Source organism: Ischnura elegans, chromosome 3 (assembly GCF_921293095.1).
Source record: "Ischnura elegans chromosome 3, ioIscEleg1.1, whole genome shotgun sequence".
Lineage (NCBI taxonomy): Eukaryota > Metazoa > Arthropoda > Insecta > Odonata > Coenagrionidae > Ischnura > Ischnura elegans.
The window spans coordinates 124,462,217-124,480,951 of record NC_060248.1 but is presented as its reverse complement, the minus strand read 5'-3'; the positions used below and the strand labels follow the sequence as shown (position 1 = coordinate 124,480,951).

Genomic DNA, 18,735 nt, shown 5'->3' with positions numbered 1-18,735 from the left:
CAAGTTCTTTCAGTTCATCGCCCGCCAGCACACTCCACAACAACATCAAATGTAAAGATCCGTCATTTAAAAAAAAAATGTGTTCAATTCCAGCTCCATTGAAGACAGATCTTGAAACCACTTGTATTATGTAGAAAAGTTTCTCGGGTTTTCCACCGGTTTATGTCGTCCATGTCTCCCGACGTTTCAAGCAGCGACTTGCTGATCATCCTCAGGGGATCTTCCGAATTCGGAATTCGTTCGGAAATCCCCTGAGGATGATCAGCAAGTCGCGGATCGAAACGTCGGGAGACATGGACGACATCAACCGGTGGAAAACCCGAATAACTTTTCTGCAACTGATACGCCGGGAAATCCTAAGATCATACATCACTTGTAATATATGCACTGCAAAATTATATTTGATTTTTCCATGATTATTACGATTGAGAAGAAAAATTATCCATTTTTAATTGAAAAATAATCAAGTTAAGTTTTTCCCAGAAATAAAAAAGGGCTGGAAAGGATAAAAATAATTGGGTCACAGATGAAATGCAAGATTTAGCGAAAAACAAGTCTTCCTATTCTCTCGTAGTGTTTAAACAAATCCTCCATTATTCTGTCATTTTCTCACTATACTAAAATAGAAAAAAAGGCCACTGCCCACTTTTCATGAGCTGGTGACATCATGTGACTTTCTGGTCACTAACCCGTCAGGGAGAATAGTTCATTGAGGGGACGAATCACTCATAACTGTGTAAAGGTCAAAAGCGAACCACACGAGAGGCAAAGCTCGAGGGCATGTAAATGCGTCGGCCCTCTCGGCAGGAGTACGTGACGTCATCCCCTTGTGTGGGAAAGGGTCCAAGGCTTCGATTTTCTCTGCGAACAGCTGGAGAAGCAGGTGAAAAATTGAAGATTGGAGAAATATAGGTCTGTTTATTTTTTAAACAACCAAAAATATTAAAAAATCTATTCAGTAGGTCATTCGTTTTACTCTGAGAAATTTGCACGGCATTTCTGTTTTTTTTTCTGGCCATTTTCCTCCTCGCCAGTGATCTGACACAGTTTCTCTTGATTTATGCCTATTCCACCGCAAATGCGACATCACCCGGAGCTCAAAGTAAACGGATTGTACTCACTCCGGCGCGTGCCCTGGAAGCACTTGTTGCAGCTTGATTCACGGACGGCGTTGTATCCCATGGATTCAATGGCGCGTCGGAGACGGGCATGAAAACGAAAAACAACACTTTGAGTTATTTTCAAAACTGAGACATCGTATTTCCATGAGGTGCTGATTAAAAGCAAAAGAAGCTGAAGATAAGCAGTGACAGCAAAGTCATAGGAATGAAACCCAATGATAACACAATTTGAGAGTTGAAATACTGGAACCGGTGAAAATATCTGGGGCCAATTTGATTTTTTCTAAAGAAGTGATCGTGGTTGCAATTTTTGGAGGAATTTGGATGCGCAGATATTTTCGAGGGAGAAGAAATACATCTTAAATCAGGAATTAGTCGGAGGCTTAATTGAAACTTCGTCCGAATACTTTCGAATTTATTGTCTATATCATTTTATGACCCAGAAAGTTTATACAAGCCATCACCCGATTACTGATTATGCAATCGATGATCCTCGGTAACCGTAAATTTAACTAATAAATAAAAACAGAATCCTACTGATATAGCAATCAAAAAGCGAACTCCGTGATCACAATAATTGGCAGTACTCTCACATTCGTCATCTTCGAAACATCTTTGAAACATCTTTGATAAGTCAACTTAAGTTTATGCATTTTATCAAAATTTGAAAAAAGTAAATTAAAAGTATAATTAAAAGTGAAATAAGATCTGTGAGTAACGTACTTAACTTCATATTGGGGATTTTGAACGTAGCCTACCATTATAAGCAATTAAAAAATGAATTTAGAGTAGCTTTACCGGCTGAATTAAGTAATTTTTTTCCATGGGCTAATGTATATCATGATACGTAAATATTATGCGGAAAGTATTGCGAGAACTCGTATTTCTGCCGATTTTGAGTTACCGCAAGGCTCATGATTGTGCACTTGCAAAAGTACGTTTTACAAGCGATAATCCATTTTTAAAAATTCCCCTTGACCTCGTACAATTATTACAAGGAAAAAAATCAATCTTGCGTGTATATTTTTGGTTTGAGAATTCTTGAATACTGATGCTTCTTTGTTCAGGGAATTTAAAATGACCTCATTTTAATACTTTTCTAATTATACAGGATAGTAATAGTAACAAGTATAAAATGGAACTTACCGCTTATGCAGAACAGAGTTGCAAGTAAGTAGATAACGGCTATATGCTGGGGCATGGCTACGGGTGGTTTGCTGGAAAATATTGAAACTTTACGGTTAATATGTAATTGAGTTTTTGCTGTTATTGGAAAAAAAATGTCACATATAAATAGAAAGAAATATGTAGCTGTACGTATATTGGAATTAAAATGTTTTGTTTCCGGCCATATTTGAACTTAGCTGGTGAATTTTAAGTAAAAAATAACTGTTCATAGTGACTATAATTCTGTTAATTATGGAATTGCTGGCTTGCTAATTGATGGTTTCCAATTGGAATTGCTGATTGAAACATGCCATACCATACTTTATTACGATGTTTTTCACCGACGGTTATATTTGAGATGAGTTTAATATTTTTAGTCGTAAAAATCAGGAACTGGGGAGAAGATGTGTTTGAAAAGGACAATCAATCTATCTTTACACCTGATAATATATAACTGGATATTTCGGTCTTAATGCGAAGCAGCGGTGTTCCAGAGTCTGTTGTGTTTTTTTGTAGCGAGACGCGCCACATACTATGTATGGTTGTGGAAAGAGCAACCCCCTCACGGCCAAAAACATTCCTCAGCATGTCCGTTTCAGAGATAGGGGATGAAAGGGGAAGGGGGGCAAGATTGTGCACAGCACGGCGCTCTGGGAAGAGAGGCCACTGGATTGGATTGGACAAATCAAATGGAGGCCGTGTGTCTCGGACGGTTGCGTGGTTACCAAAAACTGATTAGTTTTTGGTAACCACGCAACCGCCCAATTTACATTTCAATTCAAATTTGCAGTTTTCTCAACTTCGTCAACTTTGAAACATTAAGCGAGAAATAATAAAGCAAAACCATCAAACTTGTACCGAAAGCTCCAAATGTAATATGTGGATAAAATTAACATTAGGTCAGTAGTTTGCACACTTGTCCTAATTAATAAAAGTGTTTTTTTACATAATCTAATCTTACATTTTTAGGATTATCAAAAATTCAAATTTATGGTAAAATGAAACGGTAAAAAAATTAATATTTTCCAAATCCAATTCCGAACTTCAGGATTAATTACAACTGGAAAAGTTTGAAAAATGAATCGATCATATTAAAATCTTACTAATTCTTTTTTCCAGCTAATAATCCTCAACGAAGTACAAAAATAAGACTAATTGTAATATATTAGTAAGCAGCAAAAGAGGAGGCTGGGGAAAACATTAAATTAGGAAAAATAAGCTTGAAGATAAAAAAAGGAAAAAAAAACATCATTAGCTAGGTACATATGGAGAGAGTTTCTCTATTGGAGCGAGGCTTGAATGCTGACAGGTGCAGAGAGGTCAAGGGTGGAACCATTCGAAATGTGGTGCCACCGAAGAATGAATTGACACAGAAAGTAATGAGGCAGGGCTTAGAGGAGTGGGAGAAAAGGCTTATAAACACCCTAAGGAGAAGAAGTTGGCCACATTATGAGGCATACATCTACATCTACATAATACCCTGCGAGCCACCTCTAGGGTGCTTGGCAGGGGGTGATCAATCACCAGCATGTAGCATGCAATTGGACTCCCACATGCACACCACACAGTCAAAAAAACGTCACGCATACTAACAAATTATACTACCATATGCTGTTAGAAATAATAATAAAATTAAGAAACATGCATTAAGTTTTACATAGGTTAGTAGGCTACACTACAAGTCATCTAATCTATTTATGAGTTCTATCGCTGCCGTTATTATCTCTCATTGATCGTGGAAAAAAGACAATCTGAATCTATCTGTTCTACAATCTTTCTCTCTTATTTTATTTATATGATTTGATCTTCCGTAGTATATTGGCGTCCGTAAGATATGGTTAACTTCGTTAGAAAAGACACTGCTCTTGAATTTATCTAAAAGGTTTAGTCTATATTTCAATCTACGGTCCGACAGAGATTCCCATCCGAGTTTATCTAAGAGGTCAGTTACACTGACAAGACTATCGTAACGGCCTTTCACATACCTGGCAGCTCTTCTTTGCACGCGTTCTAATTCTGCTATTAAGTCTTTTTCATGAGGGTCCCAAATAGCCTAATGCATCATGGCCCGATAAAATCGATCGTAGAAGGTGGACAGGTGGAAGGAAAGAAGGGCAAGGGACGGCCCCGAACGAGTTACACAGGACAATGCATTAGATAGGATTTAAAAGGGAAGAAACTGAAAGTTAGCGAATAAACTGAAATTTGGAATTATAATACGATACCAATTTAAAATTATGTGGACTAAATTTCATGGGCGTGGTTATAATTTAAGGATTTGTAGTTGCCCACAGAGTGTATATGCCAATGGAATATTTTTGATAATTTGATAAGTAGACCCCTTCAAATGGGTGCGAGCGGATCGTATTGGCATGTATTTGTCAAACACGATTCAATGGGAACACCACAAAGGGTGTTCACAGTCTTCCATGGAGAGAAGGACCTACTCTTACTGTCTATATGCTGGTGTTTTTTGGCCTGTGAGACCGCTAATAATATGCACAGCATACCAAAGATAGCTTCATAAAATGTAAATCATATCGTTATGTTTACGATTTATTCAAGCATACTTGTCACTCATTCAGTGGTTCAACCTGCACGTTGGTTTGGATAGTTGAGGTTAGAGCTCATCTCGAAGTAAGCCACAGGCGTGTGAAATTCACACATTCAGGGTAAGAGAGGGGCAAGTCCCTTTTCCTGGTTCGCCATCTTTGCACTTCGTGGTGTCCGAGGCCCTCTCAAAGGATTTATTACATCCTCAACAATTGAAAATCTTATTCCGCGATTCCAAGAATTTGCAGTTTTCTCAACTTTGTCAAATTTGAAACCATTAAGCGAGAAATAATAAAGCAAAACCATCAAGCTTGTACTGAAAGCTCCAAATATAATATGTGGATAAAATTAACATTAGGTCAGTAGTTTGCACACTTGTCCTAATTAATAAAAGTGTTTTTTAGATAATCTAATCCTACATTTTTAGGAGCATCAATAAATTCCTTTTTACATTACTGCAAGTCGTATTTTCAACTGTCGCGGTAACGTGTACCACGGAATATATTGCCCGAAACACGGATTAATCCATGGAAGAAGGAAAGCACTATTTATGTATCCGGGCGTCAATTAAGCATTTTAAAACGCCTGTTAAGTTTAGCAGTTCAAAAACCCTTCCAGCCGAGACCTGGGGGACAATTAGATTTTTTAGTCGCAATTACCTTTTCATTTGGAAGCAGCTGTCGGTGCGTCGACGCCTCTGATGTCTGTCCGTCTCGGGGACGAAACACAACAGCCACCCGCTAGGAATATATTTATGCGTGTCGAGATTGTTTCGTGGAAAAGAGGCCGAGGGGTCCCTATCTGCTGGTGGTGAAGTGTGCTTCAGCTTTAGTTTGTTTTTATCTGCGTCGCGGCGTCCTGCTGCCAACCGGCGTCGGTCATACTCGTAGCAGATAAGTGAAATTCCTGCAGGGCTGACGCTCGGTCGCCTACCCAAGGGTGGAAGAAGCGATAATCGTTGCCTTCCAATGAGTAAATAATCCTCCTTGAAATAATGTCTCATTAAATATTAGGACAGGTAATATTAATCACAAGTAGATATATAGATAACTATATAATCAAAAAAGTGGTAGGAATTTAAGAAATATTTCAAATTTTTTTTCTTCTTTGAAACATGATCGGACTTACTTCTGGTGCGATGAGTTAACAGAAGTCATGTGTAAACATATTATTTATTTCGATTGCTAAATTCCAATTATTTTTCTTGGAAGCCTTTAAAGCGTCTTTTACGAGATACACTTTATTAAACGACAATTCCGCAGGTTAAAAGTAAAAAAATATCATATGCGCCTATTTTTATACGATAGGTTATGATGTTCATGGTCATAGTCATGACAACAAACAAACAAACTCTATCTCCAGTCTTCCTCACCATGCCATTTCCATCCCATTTCCATCGCCAATACTTGAACGTATGAAGTTCTCGGCCGTCATATCAACTCTTGCCAAGCATTTTCCGTAATATCCCGTATGAAGTTGTGTCTCCGCAGAGAACATTGCTATCTTATTTCGATTTTTTCCATAGTTCTCTTTCGAATGGGACCTTATGGTAGTTGCTCCATTAGAATTATGTCGGTCCATCTGGTTCTTGTAAACTTCGTCCAAAACCACATTTATGAAGCTTTAAATTTGGTCATTTTACTCATCCTTAGTGTCCATACCTCACGTCCATGGGTCACCACACTCCATAGAAATTTTTTCAGGAAACATCTTCACAGTCTGAATGCTTATACTATAATATTTACTCGGAGATTTTTTTAATTGAAAGCCTTCTGGGGTAAAGCTATTTTTTATTATTATACTAATACAACAAGCATAAAATAAAAATGTAATATTTTGTATCACGGAATATGGCATGGATTATCAATTGATTTATTAATTTATTTAAACGTCTACGGGTAGTAATCAATTTGCATTATTCTTTGTGTATTGTGGCATGTATTTGTCGCAAAAATCACTTTTAACTACAATAAGATTAGGTAAGATTTCAAACAAAAATACATTATCATAGGGCAATAATGTAGTTTAGAATATAATGGTAATGAATAAGGCTATATGAAAAGTATATGAAAAACAGTGACAAAAATATCACACTAACTAATACTGAAAACACGAGAGAAAAAGAGGCAATATAGTATTTAACATCAGCTACGTTCTTTATCCTTTTAATGTGCTAAATATTATCATTAAAAATACCAATCTTATTAGAATTCATGTACATATTGCCTTATCTCCCGATTCTAGTCATTGCAAAATTTGGAGAATATTTATTTTACCAATCGCTCTTGATATATTTCATCAAGCATTTTGACTATTCATAATTTGGTCAATTTTACGAAAGAGTTTGGTAAAAATAAATGAATTAATTCAATACGATTAAGAGTTTGGTAACTTTCATCTAAGTTATGATTAATTTTACGAAGGTGCTTACTTGTTTGGTAAAAATTATCATACTCTAAATTGTTATGCAAATTTGGTTTGATAGAGTTTAAGTGTTTCGTAATCTATCGAACGGTCTGTCGTTCCTCTTTTGTTTATACCAATACGCATTTGTAGTTGAAAGATTCTTAAGCAAGGCTTACATCAAAGATAGGTTGGTAGAAATGATTTTGTTTTCATTATTTGTGATGGCGATAACGTTTTAATTTTGTTTACATTCATTTTTCTATTTATTTCTGATTTAAATTGCAATTTTGTCTGTAAGCTGGTGCATAAAAGAAAATGATTGAATAGCGTATTATCATGGATATTAAAGCTTTAAGGATATGTTAGTGTATTGCAACACATTGAAACTTTAATTAGAAGTATTCCTGAGATATAATCATTCGCGATCATGTTTAATAACATGTGATAAAAGTCGTCATACCAGACCCAATCCGTGCTAAGGATATCACCCAGCTCGTTAAAGTCATCTCTACATCGATGTAAAAAGCCTGCAAATAAAGTTTTCTTGCGCATCTGCATTAGATATTGATAAGGAGTACCTTCGTAATGCAATTGTGTGCATCAAGTATTCCTCTTAAGCTTACAAAGGGAAACTGTAGTCACACCTTATACACAGTTCAAAACGAAGGTTGATTATTTACAATAATAATATATTACGGCATTTAAGTGATAAAATATTATGGCAATCAATTTAGACTAGATGTTAGTGTCCGTTGCTACCACGCCGGGGACCCACGTTCAATGCTTCATGCAGGCGTATAATTATCTTTCCAATTTTTTTGTATTTCGTTTGCAGATAATTAAGTTAAACTCCTAATTTTATGATTTTCAATCAGAATAGTGTTATCTGGATTGAAGATATTTCACATGTGCACGCTACATCGGTTTTATTATCCTTTCGATTTTCATAGTTTTTATCGAACTGCTGTGGCCACTTCGGTAACAATTACCAAATCAGTTTGATAAAATTTATCAAACTGGCATGGTAATTATTACAGAATTTTTCATTGTGCCATACGAACCCATTAGTTTGATAAATTTCATCAGATTTCGGTAGTTCTGGCTAAACTTTTTTTTCCGTGTAGGCGTAAAAGTTTGTACTGTGAATGTATTTTATGTTTTTATAATTAGGATTCCATATTGCAAATGCATACTTCAAATTTTCAGTTATTCACACATTTTGACAAGATAACGTATTTTAGTCCAGAAATATAAGATTTCCCATTTATTAATTAGTGGTAGATTATTTTTTCTGTAAAAGAATGAAACAGGAATTTAATAAAAATTATTTTCCGATGCTACCAAACGGATATTAGTACAATGTTTAAAAATTTATTCTTTTAATCAAATTTTTACCAAAACATTTAATGTGATTTTTTTTAAGAAACTTAAAAGCCTTGGAAATTTTGGAATACCTTAAGACAACGCTCAGTTATTATACAATTTTAAATTTTAACCTTAGAATAAAGCGCATGGAATTCCACGATGAAAATTAATTCTTCAGAATAAAAAAGGATTTATTTGAGCCTTTCCTTCCAATATGAAGATTATCCTTCTACCTTGAACACGAAGCAGATTTTTACGTGGGAAGCATTAAAAAAATTATATAAGGCGATAAAATCAGGAATCGTAAGCGACGACTTCACCCAGGAAAATCATGATCTCATCCTAAAAAAAACTTGGTTTTTGTTCCAAACGGAGAAAACTAATTAATTATCAGCCAAATCATGGAATAGGATTCGCGGTAAATTTAGCTGACGCAACAAATCTCGAATCAATAGGATTTTTAAAGTAATTTCATTAACTGTAAAATATAATAAGTGCTCCATAATAGGGTGGTTTCCTATTATTTTTTTATTGCCTAAATCGAAAGATTATTACTCTTGGAGTGCGCATTTCACGCTCTTAGATTTTTAAATGACGATATCTATTTTGCGCGATTAAACGAAAAGTGAAAAATTTCAAGCGCGCGAAAACGCGACGGCTAAGTAGGAATGATGGGAAAAGTCCGTGTGACGTATTTCTGGTTCCCCCTGCCGCCTTGTGATGTGACCTTGGGGCGAGGCTTGAGCGCTGATACGAAGCAGGCTGCTAGCAGGTAGTGCTGGGCTTAAATAAGGATTATTATTCTCCTATCAAACGAAGGAAACTTTCCGGACTAAGGTTTTTTAATGTGTGATTATTAAAAGATGTTTCCCTAAGCTCTGTGCCTCATGCATGCATTGGTAACCTCAGACGATATAAAACTCCTATCTACTCGTATAGAAACTAAGTGCCTGTGACGTCACGTGGAGTGGCATCGCATGGGCGCCAATCTGGCCTTTTTCAAATGAGGATGAAATTGACCCTTGCCATTCGTCTAAACCGTTATTTCTAAAACCAATTAATTTGTATTTTATGAATACAATACTGGTGGGTAACCAATCGCAATCAATGACTTTCGTTTTCTTTGATGAAGGTAACTACCCTATTGTAAAAGTATATTATTTTCATAAATCGTTCATGCATCGTAAAAACCACAAGATGGTTTCTTGCGAGAGAAAATAAAACTCTAAGAGAGGATGCATTTCTTCATGTAAGGAGGCCTTTTCGAATCAGCAGTTTTTTCCTCAATTAGCCATTTCAGATTTGAGGAGGTTTCGTGCTGTCTCATTTCGTGTAATTTCGGTTGAGAGCCTTTAAGTGACAGCGGTCCGAAACTATTGAAATTTCGTGCTTCAGTGTGCGTTTACGTATCGGATCACATCCCTGCGTCCTTAGGGATCAGTAACCAGGAATTTTGTTAGGGGAGGGGGCCCAAAACCAGGGGGGGAAATGTTTGAAAAATAGGGTACAAAGTAAGATTGAATTTTCATATTTGTGATACTGTAAATAGATATGTTTGCTACTCCATATGACCTGTAAATTAAAGAAAATGATTATTTCTACAAAGTAATTCGTCACGGAAGCATTAGTTGATCACAATTCCTCCTGTGTTAGACTCTAATATCAATCGCTACTTTTCAATGAAATTGAAACGCTTTGAAATATCTGAACACGAAGCTCAGTTTTTACGAAATTTACGATATTTGAATTAGCAGATTTAAAGTTAAATCCGCAAGACTTTCTACGAGTTTAATAAATTAATAGAGGGTGAAGCAGAAAATCATTTTTATATTGTTTTCAGTAGCTTCCGAATGCATGGTTAAACTGTATTTTATAATATATTCAATACATTTAAGGTCTTACCATGAAAGTTTTGAATATGAAACATGTTAATAAGTTGTGATATGTCATTTTGAAAATGCCATTTTACATTTATACCGCAAAACTTTTTATGCGAAGATAAAAACAGCAATGTGAATAAGAATGTGAGACAAAAATTAACTTTGAGGTAATTTTAAACGTTCAATCTTTATAGTATAATTGCGTCTAATTTGAGATTTTAAATTTTAAAACACTCAAGCCGAATTCAAGTGTTAAAGATTTAACTGTTAGCTAGAAATTGATTCGAGAAATGTTCGCCCCAAACGCCCGTAATAGCTCAGTTTTAAAAGATTTTAAGTCTGATTGCACAGTTCATATTGCAAGTCAAAGGAGAGGTAATTTATTATACACTAAGGAATGTTTTTACTAGGACAAAATTTCTAGCGTTTTGTAGCATAAACACATGAATGAGGTGACAAACTATTTAATCCTTACAAAAATTCAGTATATATTCAATTCAATTGTTATTTGATCAGAACTTTTGTAAATATTTAAATTTTGATTCTGATTTCATGCAGAAATGAGGCTAGAAAAATGTATAAATCATGAAATGTATAAAATGATGTTCACGACGACGACTCCAACACTTATATATTTTTAAGGTTTTAAAATGTTATCACCATCAAGTTTAAGGGTTAAGATTTAAACGAATTGAATTAATTTTATTGTTTTTTTCAGTGAAACCTCCCCTTCTAGGTTTTAATGCTTTTAAATATTTGAAATATTATTTATTTGCATTAAAATATATAATAATCATTTTAGATTAATAAACTATTGTTATTTCAAAATTTTAAATGCACTAACACACAGAAGGGGAGGTTTCAGTGAGAAAATTATTTTAAAAATTCTTTGGAATCATCCACTCGACTCCATTGTACTCCATTGTACGAATACTCATAACGTAATCCATCTCTGGCTGCAATCTGATAACTTTTACATTATTTTTTAAGGGTTTTATTGTTTTCCCTTAGAATTTAAGTGATGGCCTCTTGAATGTTTGGTTGACGAGGTCCATTAATTCGAATTTAATTTATTTGTAAATGTTGATCTCAGATCACAATTTTTCCCCTTCCGGTTCATTATAATTAGAATTCCTTGGGAAATCTCCATGATTTTCATATTTATTTATTCGACAAAGAATAAAATATAAACAAAGACTTTATTTTAAACTATTAGAAAAAGCGCTTATTAAAAATTTAAGTAAAATAGTCTTTGAGGATGGTAAATTGTTTTAAAGTCTATTAATATAGATTAGTTTGAATTTGAAACGGAGTTTCAAGAAACTGTTTTTCAATTCTTGATATATCATGGTATATTCCCTTGTAATCTGTCTTGTATGGATCCAAAGACTGCTCTTCGTTTATCAACTTCATTCTCCTGAGTTCGATTCGTCGCGCGAGGGATTCCACACGAATGAACGCATATTCACTGTTACGTATGGGAATATACCTGAATGAGATAAGCGGCTCCCACCGCGAGCCTTGCCTTTATCGCGTGATACTTCAGGACGGTGGCTTTCAGTGCGATTCGTTCCCGTGCTATGGATACCCTCCCTACTCGCCTGAAAACATGAAAAGAGATAAAATTGCTAAATTGATAAACACTATTATTCGTAATACTCGTATTAATATTAATAAATAAAAATATGACTAGCAAATAATGTACGAGTTTTGTATGTATGGAGTTACACCATCATCGGAGCTATATATTATTTCAAAACGAACACCAAAATAAGTCAGGATATGTGGAAATGGAGGAATAAATACATTTTCAATAAAAAAAATCATAAAAAGACTTACACAGGCCAAATATTAACCTATTCAAATTAAATAAACATTTCACGGCTACCGATGCATGTCTTTCTATGGAGATTACTTAATTTATTATTGTATATGTACCAGATTAAAACAAAAACGCAAATCGGAATCGTGCAATTAACTTCCAATTAAAAAAAGTGTTAATCAGCCTTCACAAGCTGCTATTTATTCACTAGAGCAGGCTATGGAGGCTGCTTTACACTTTGTTATATTTATCATTTGATTGCCCAAATCCGATCTTCGTTTTTGTTTCAATCTGATGCACAATTGTGCGAATGCACTAACAAAGTTAGTAAAGGGGCTATTTTGCCATATATATTCTCGCATACGTTCTTGCAATTCACCGCTTCACGCGACACAATTTGAAATCCGGTGTTGCACGTACTGCTAAGTAAGTGACTAACTAATATCTGGTAAGTACTGCATTGCCCGTTTAAAACAGAATATGAGATGTGTTGAATTGAATATTCTACATGATATTTCTCCCACTATACAATTGCTTCGCGCGTGTAACTCTTATTTAAAACATTTATAATTTGTTTCAAAAGGAAATGCATAATTTTCAACCCACACTGCCTATATTTTAGCGGGAAAATGCCAGACTAGGGCCATTTCAGCGAGAATTTTCATGTCTTTTTTTCTCCCTCTATTATTGAAAGAGTTTCATTGGAATGCGTATCCACAGATAACGTGATATTATGTCCACAGCTTGAGCAGCTGCTCGAAAAACAATGCGTCGATGTTTTCCGTGCGCGTGACATGGATTTCAAAAGGCTAGCCGACGAAGCGAAGAGCGTGGGTTTTTATCGAATTTGTGGATTCCTTTGTTCACAGAAAAAAATGTGCACTCCAAGCAGGAATTGGAATCTTTCAGTGCGCTACCGAATAATGGAATAATCAAATTTTGATTTAATGGTAGAATGCGAGTCAAGAGGAAGCGGAAGGATTCTTTCGATCGAGGAATACAGCCGATGATATCTTTCATCCACCGCCACCGGTTGGAACTAAAATGCAATCGTGTACCGATTGCACTGAGTTGAGTTGCAATGCAATGATTACAATTTTCGGATCGATAAATAGTTGTGGCTTCCTATAAAAGCCGTATTGTAAAAGGATTTTCATCAGTAGTGTGCCACTATCCTTCGGTCGCAAAAAGGTGAGTAGACCAGATCCTGAAAGTGAACAGACTTTGCTTCTTCCGATTTCATATTTCTGCCCTTAGAAATGTTTTATTAGCCAAGTCGTCAGTCGTTGATTTTCTATTGTATTTCGCCGTCTTTCATCTCGCTATGGAAGCTTCCGTTTCAAAAAACAAGGATCTTGATTATGAGATGCACTCAAGCGTTTCGCATTTTTATGCTATATGGTATAATCACGGATATTACCTAATTTGAAAATAGCACCGAAAAAGGCTAAACCCATTGCCAGTAAATATAAAATAACAAATTTAATAATCACAATAGAAAGAAATACCTAGGTTGCCTAGAAGTAACATTTAAAATAACATGATACGTGCATTATTTGGTTGATCAAATTTATATTATTGATAATAAAACGAGTAATACATATAATACTGCTATTATTTTCTAAGAGAAACCTCTAATGATAATATAATGTCGTTTTTGCGTTAGTTCAATTGTAGCGAGTGAATTTTTTTGAGAGAATTAATGAGGAATAAGATGATATTTCCCTGCGCTGAAATTAAGTTTATTTGAGATTATTATATAAATTTAACAGAGATGAGTCCCAACAAGGCACCGTCATTATCAGGAAAGAACCTATATCTAGTTATAAAATATGTCGACATTTAAACTTAATTGTGGCAGAGTAAAATGTATTGTGCAATTTCGACTTTGTCAATTTCTGAGTAACTGGAAATGTAGTGGGGTTCTAATTTGATGCTAGTGTATCGTTGTGAAAGATATCTAGTGTCAATATCTCACGCAATCTAAGCTTAGCACGCAGCCTTCGAGTCTCTAGCGGCTCCCAGCCTAATTCGTTTAACATCTGTGTGACTCTTTCTGTACGCGCCTTGGAGTTTTTGACACATCGCGAAGTTTTACTTCGTACTTCATTAAGTTCATGGACTAAGTCTTTCTACACCGGATATCATATGCTCGCTGCATATTCAAGGCGTGGCCGGACGAGTACGAAATACCTCCTCTGTTTTAATTTTTGATCCTAAAATCTTCCCAAATCATGCTTAACAAATCCTAACTTCTTCAGGGCTCAGCTACAAATATTGTTTTTGTGTGTTCCTCACGATAGGTTCAAAGTAATCATAACTCAAAAGTGATTCACTTCATTTTTCGCTTTTATGCTGACACCTTCCACAACACATACATGAGGATAGTTGGACGGCCTACGCAAGAAATGTTCAGCCGTGCGTTTGCTCATATTAAGTCCTAGTCCCCACTTTAGGCTCCACTAATGAACGTTGTTTAGGTCAAAACTTTTCATCGACAGCATTTATTTTTAGAGAAATATTTATTTTGACCACAGAATAAAAATGAAAAAAGCCCAATGCAAATTTTAAAATGTCTGAGGCACTAAAGGTATTCTCTTTTCCCAGGTGCAAGCAATAAGTAAAACCATGTATAAGTACGCTGTATTCTTTCTCGTTGGTGTAGTATTCCTGGCATATGGTGAGTATGAAATATCAGGCTCAAAAAATTATAAATTCAATTGTTTTACATTTTAATGACCGCGACGAAATTATATCATGAAATACAAATTTTCAAATTTATGCTTTGAGCAAACGCGAGGCATCAAGATGGATTTTTTGTAAATTTTAAATTATATTAATACTGGTCTATTCTGTAAAAAATGTTTACCTTTGGGATTTTACGTACATTTTTAGCACGTTACTAACGATTAAAACCTAATATGCATTTCAATCATCCATAGTATTTTCGCGACAGATATTTATATATATTTGCTTATTTACATATTTCGTTTTCCACTTTTCAGCGATATTTTCTAATCAGAGAAAAATTATGGAAATTCAGCTCAAGATTCGCCTCTGTTATAAATTACCTTTTTACATCATTTATCGTGTAATTTATGTTAATTATGTGACAGTTTTGTTTATAAATTTCTGTGCAAGGGCTTGTATTTCTGTTAAGACGACCTTGTATGGAATATATTTGTGAATGTGAAGTTCACAGTAGAGAATGTGATTAGGGGACAATTTATAATTAGTGTTTTTTTAACAATATTTTTTTTCCTCCCTGCAAATGCTTCTGCCCGCAACAATGGCGAATTCGCATGGTCTCCATGATGGTATTCCCGAAGCCAATGCCGTGGCGCAGTCACAAGTAAGTTGCGTTCGTTGATACCATTTCAGTCCGTAGGAGACCGAGTCGGAATTGGTTAATCATATTATTAATTATTAAATGACGTTGAAAAGTTTGAGTTGTTTATGCTCATGATGTGGAATTTCGCTGTCTGTACTAGTCTGTGTGCTGTTGAAAATAGAAGTTAATTTTTGGGTTCGCTTTGTTTCAACAAGTTTTTTTCAAAGGAATATCGTGTTTTTTAATCGTTGGCTTTTGGAAAGATTTGGAATATTCTCCACATCGACTTTTTGGCCCTCCTGTTTGAGATTTTGTTCAAACAATATTCCATGCGTAATAAACTTTAATTGAATTATGCCTAGCATACTAGCGTCAGAAGCTAATACGTTGTATTTTTTTACAATTTCATACCTTCATATCTTTCCCGTGGCACCACTACTAAGGAAGTTTTCTTATTTTAAGAGCAACAATGAAGGATAGAAGATAATTTCCTCTACTTCTTGTATAATGTAAAACTGCTGTATTTTGTATTTTATCCTTTATGCTACTCGAAAAATTTCATCGCCACTACACTCATGGAATCATGAATATCACTGTAGTTTTCCGATTTTCTTATTATTTACCTACTTTTTGTGAAAATCGCTATATGTCAACACAACGTGGCGACGGCTCTTAAGTGACCAGCTTCTTGCAAGAATTACCTTACTTTCGCAAAGTTAGGTATTTTTTGCAATCAAGTTTAAAGGCCGCTGAAACTATTTTGGTGAAGTCGAATGTGACGAAGGCACATAATTTCTTAGAGAATGGTAGGTATTAGTTGATCAAATAATTTATCAAATGGTTTTGAAAAAATTGAGTTGGTTATGCTTTTGACATGGACTTCCGCTGCCTGTACGCTGTTTTGAATAGGAGTTTAATTTGGTGGCATACTCTGATCTGACTGCACACCACACGTTCTCCACTATTTCTCCTTAAATCTGATTCGGGGTTCTATTTCTTTCAGCGACGCGAAGAACCGTAAACTTATTTAGATAGGTTCCAATGCACCTGCTTTTAAGTGAATTCCACTCTCTGAAATGAAATTAAATCGAAACTTGAAGCTTTTACGTGGTGGAAGAGCTCCATATTAATAATGAAAAACACTTTGTTACTTCCACAAAATTCACCGAGTTTGAACTATTTTATTACCGGTTTCGGCTATTACACCATTTTCAAATACTAATACAAATAGTATTTGAAAATGGTGTAACAGCCGAAACCGGTAATAAAGTAGAAACTCTGCGAATTTGTTAGCTCTGAAATGAAATAATGAGCAATAGACTCAAGGTTTAATTAGGTGAACATTTTCAGTCGGTGGGTGTAAGAACACACATGCACTTTTATATCGCATATCGTAGAACACTTTTGTGATTTCCACACTTAAAACCAACTCACACCGACTTAGGTTCCATCGCACAGCCATCCTGGAATGAGGCGTTGAAAATGACGGTTATCCGTTGATACTTAGATTGGTGCACGATGGATTTAAATGTGGAAAATTATTAAAGTGTGTGTTTGTTCTGCTATCATTATCATGAGATTATATTCTACAACTTAAGCGATTAGGACCCGAGTATTTATGATTAAAATTACAGTTATAGTAGAACTAAATGAGCTGAGAAATAAATTTCAATGTTACTTGAACATCCAATGAAGCGCAGTGCTCATAGGTCCTTCACAAGATGGCCAGCTGCGTAATTTCTCGGCTTCTCTTGCAATCATCGCCATTCAATTGCATTGAGCTCAGCGGGCGAAACTTCGGCATCATTAATTATTTAAGAGGACACATCACTTCCTTTCGACCTATCGTGTTTTGTTTTTTTCTTTTCTTATTTATCGTTTAAAACTTACGCCATGATATGGAAAATTTCACGGTGTTTAAAATAAACTCTTTTCTACATTTACCGTATTTATCTTTAATGTATAAATTATATACATCTGTGAATATAATGAGGTTTAATTGTAAAACTTTCGATTCAAGCAAATATTGGCATCGGCCAATTCCACGGTGTCCCTATAATTTCAAATTAGTAACGCGGGTTTCAAACAAACAATTAGTCGCGAATAATGGCTGGAAGATTGGAAGTGATGAGTCTCCTTAATCACAGAATTCTGTCATTGTTTACGCCGCAAAGGTAGCATATTCGGCACTTAGCATATTGTAAACTGTCTATGCTTCCCTCTCGTGAATTGTGGTTGTGTTTATCCCATCAGCAAATGGCGGAGGCCGCCGACCAGATCCGCAGTGCCGTGCAGAGCGCGGTGGCCAACTCGCCATTGGCCTCTCACCTCCCGGCTGCAGGAGACGCCCAGGCCACGGGGATGCGGTCCGGATAGGAGCAGCACCTGCCGCTCCCACCACGGCACCCGGAAACACCTCAAATGACCGCCTCGACCTCCTCATTCCTTCCTAGTATGCACTTGCGGGCGCGCGCCATGTTGACACACGTGTACTCACTGTTTGATGATGCAACAATAAATTGAAGCAAATGTGAAATTTTGTGTTGTTATTTCTCGATGCAATTAACCAATCAAAAACGTTGTTGACATTTGCGCTCTCTGTCGCTAGGCAATATGAGAGAGAAACGCATTATTACGCATATAGATTCTCCCTCAAGGAACCGTATTCTTGCATTTTCATGCACCTCGTCCCGTCAGTCACTTTTTATACGAAATACGATCCTAGAATGCCTTGAGTAAAACACAAGATATTAAAACTGGAAATATTCAGAGAATTAGAGAAAATGACAGTTGCGAATTGGCCTCGCGGAAGAGGGAAAAGAAACTCTGACGGAAGTTGTGAATTGGAGGAAAAGAGAAAGAAGCAATTAGGATAGGTTCGTGGGTGGCAGCGACGGACGTATGAGTAAGATCCAGTAGTTTGGGTCACAACGTATTCCATTTCACCGGTCAAATAAACCATTACTCTCTTAATTTTGAAATTTCGGGTGAATGTATAGGGACGCCGGTGCTTTAGTGCGAAGTACAAGTGAATTACCTGAGAAATTTACCCTTCTTTCGCGAAAAAGGCATATTGAGTAATCGAAAGCA

The 18,735-nt window shown here is 35.8% G+C and overlaps 1 long non-coding RNA gene across 1 annotated transcript; it reads left to right on the top strand.

Moving 5' to 3' along the window:
• Window positions 1-13,315: 13,315 nt before the first annotated feature.
• On the top strand, window positions 13,316-18,181 carry LOC124155115. The gene is made up of 4 exons (XR_006864134.1): window positions 13,316-13,505; window positions 14,922-14,994; window positions 15,644-15,666; window positions 17,899-18,181. It is a non-coding gene; the product is annotated as an uncharacterized LOC124155115 (long non-coding RNA).
• The last annotated feature ends 554 nt before the right edge of the window (window positions 18,182-18,735 follow it).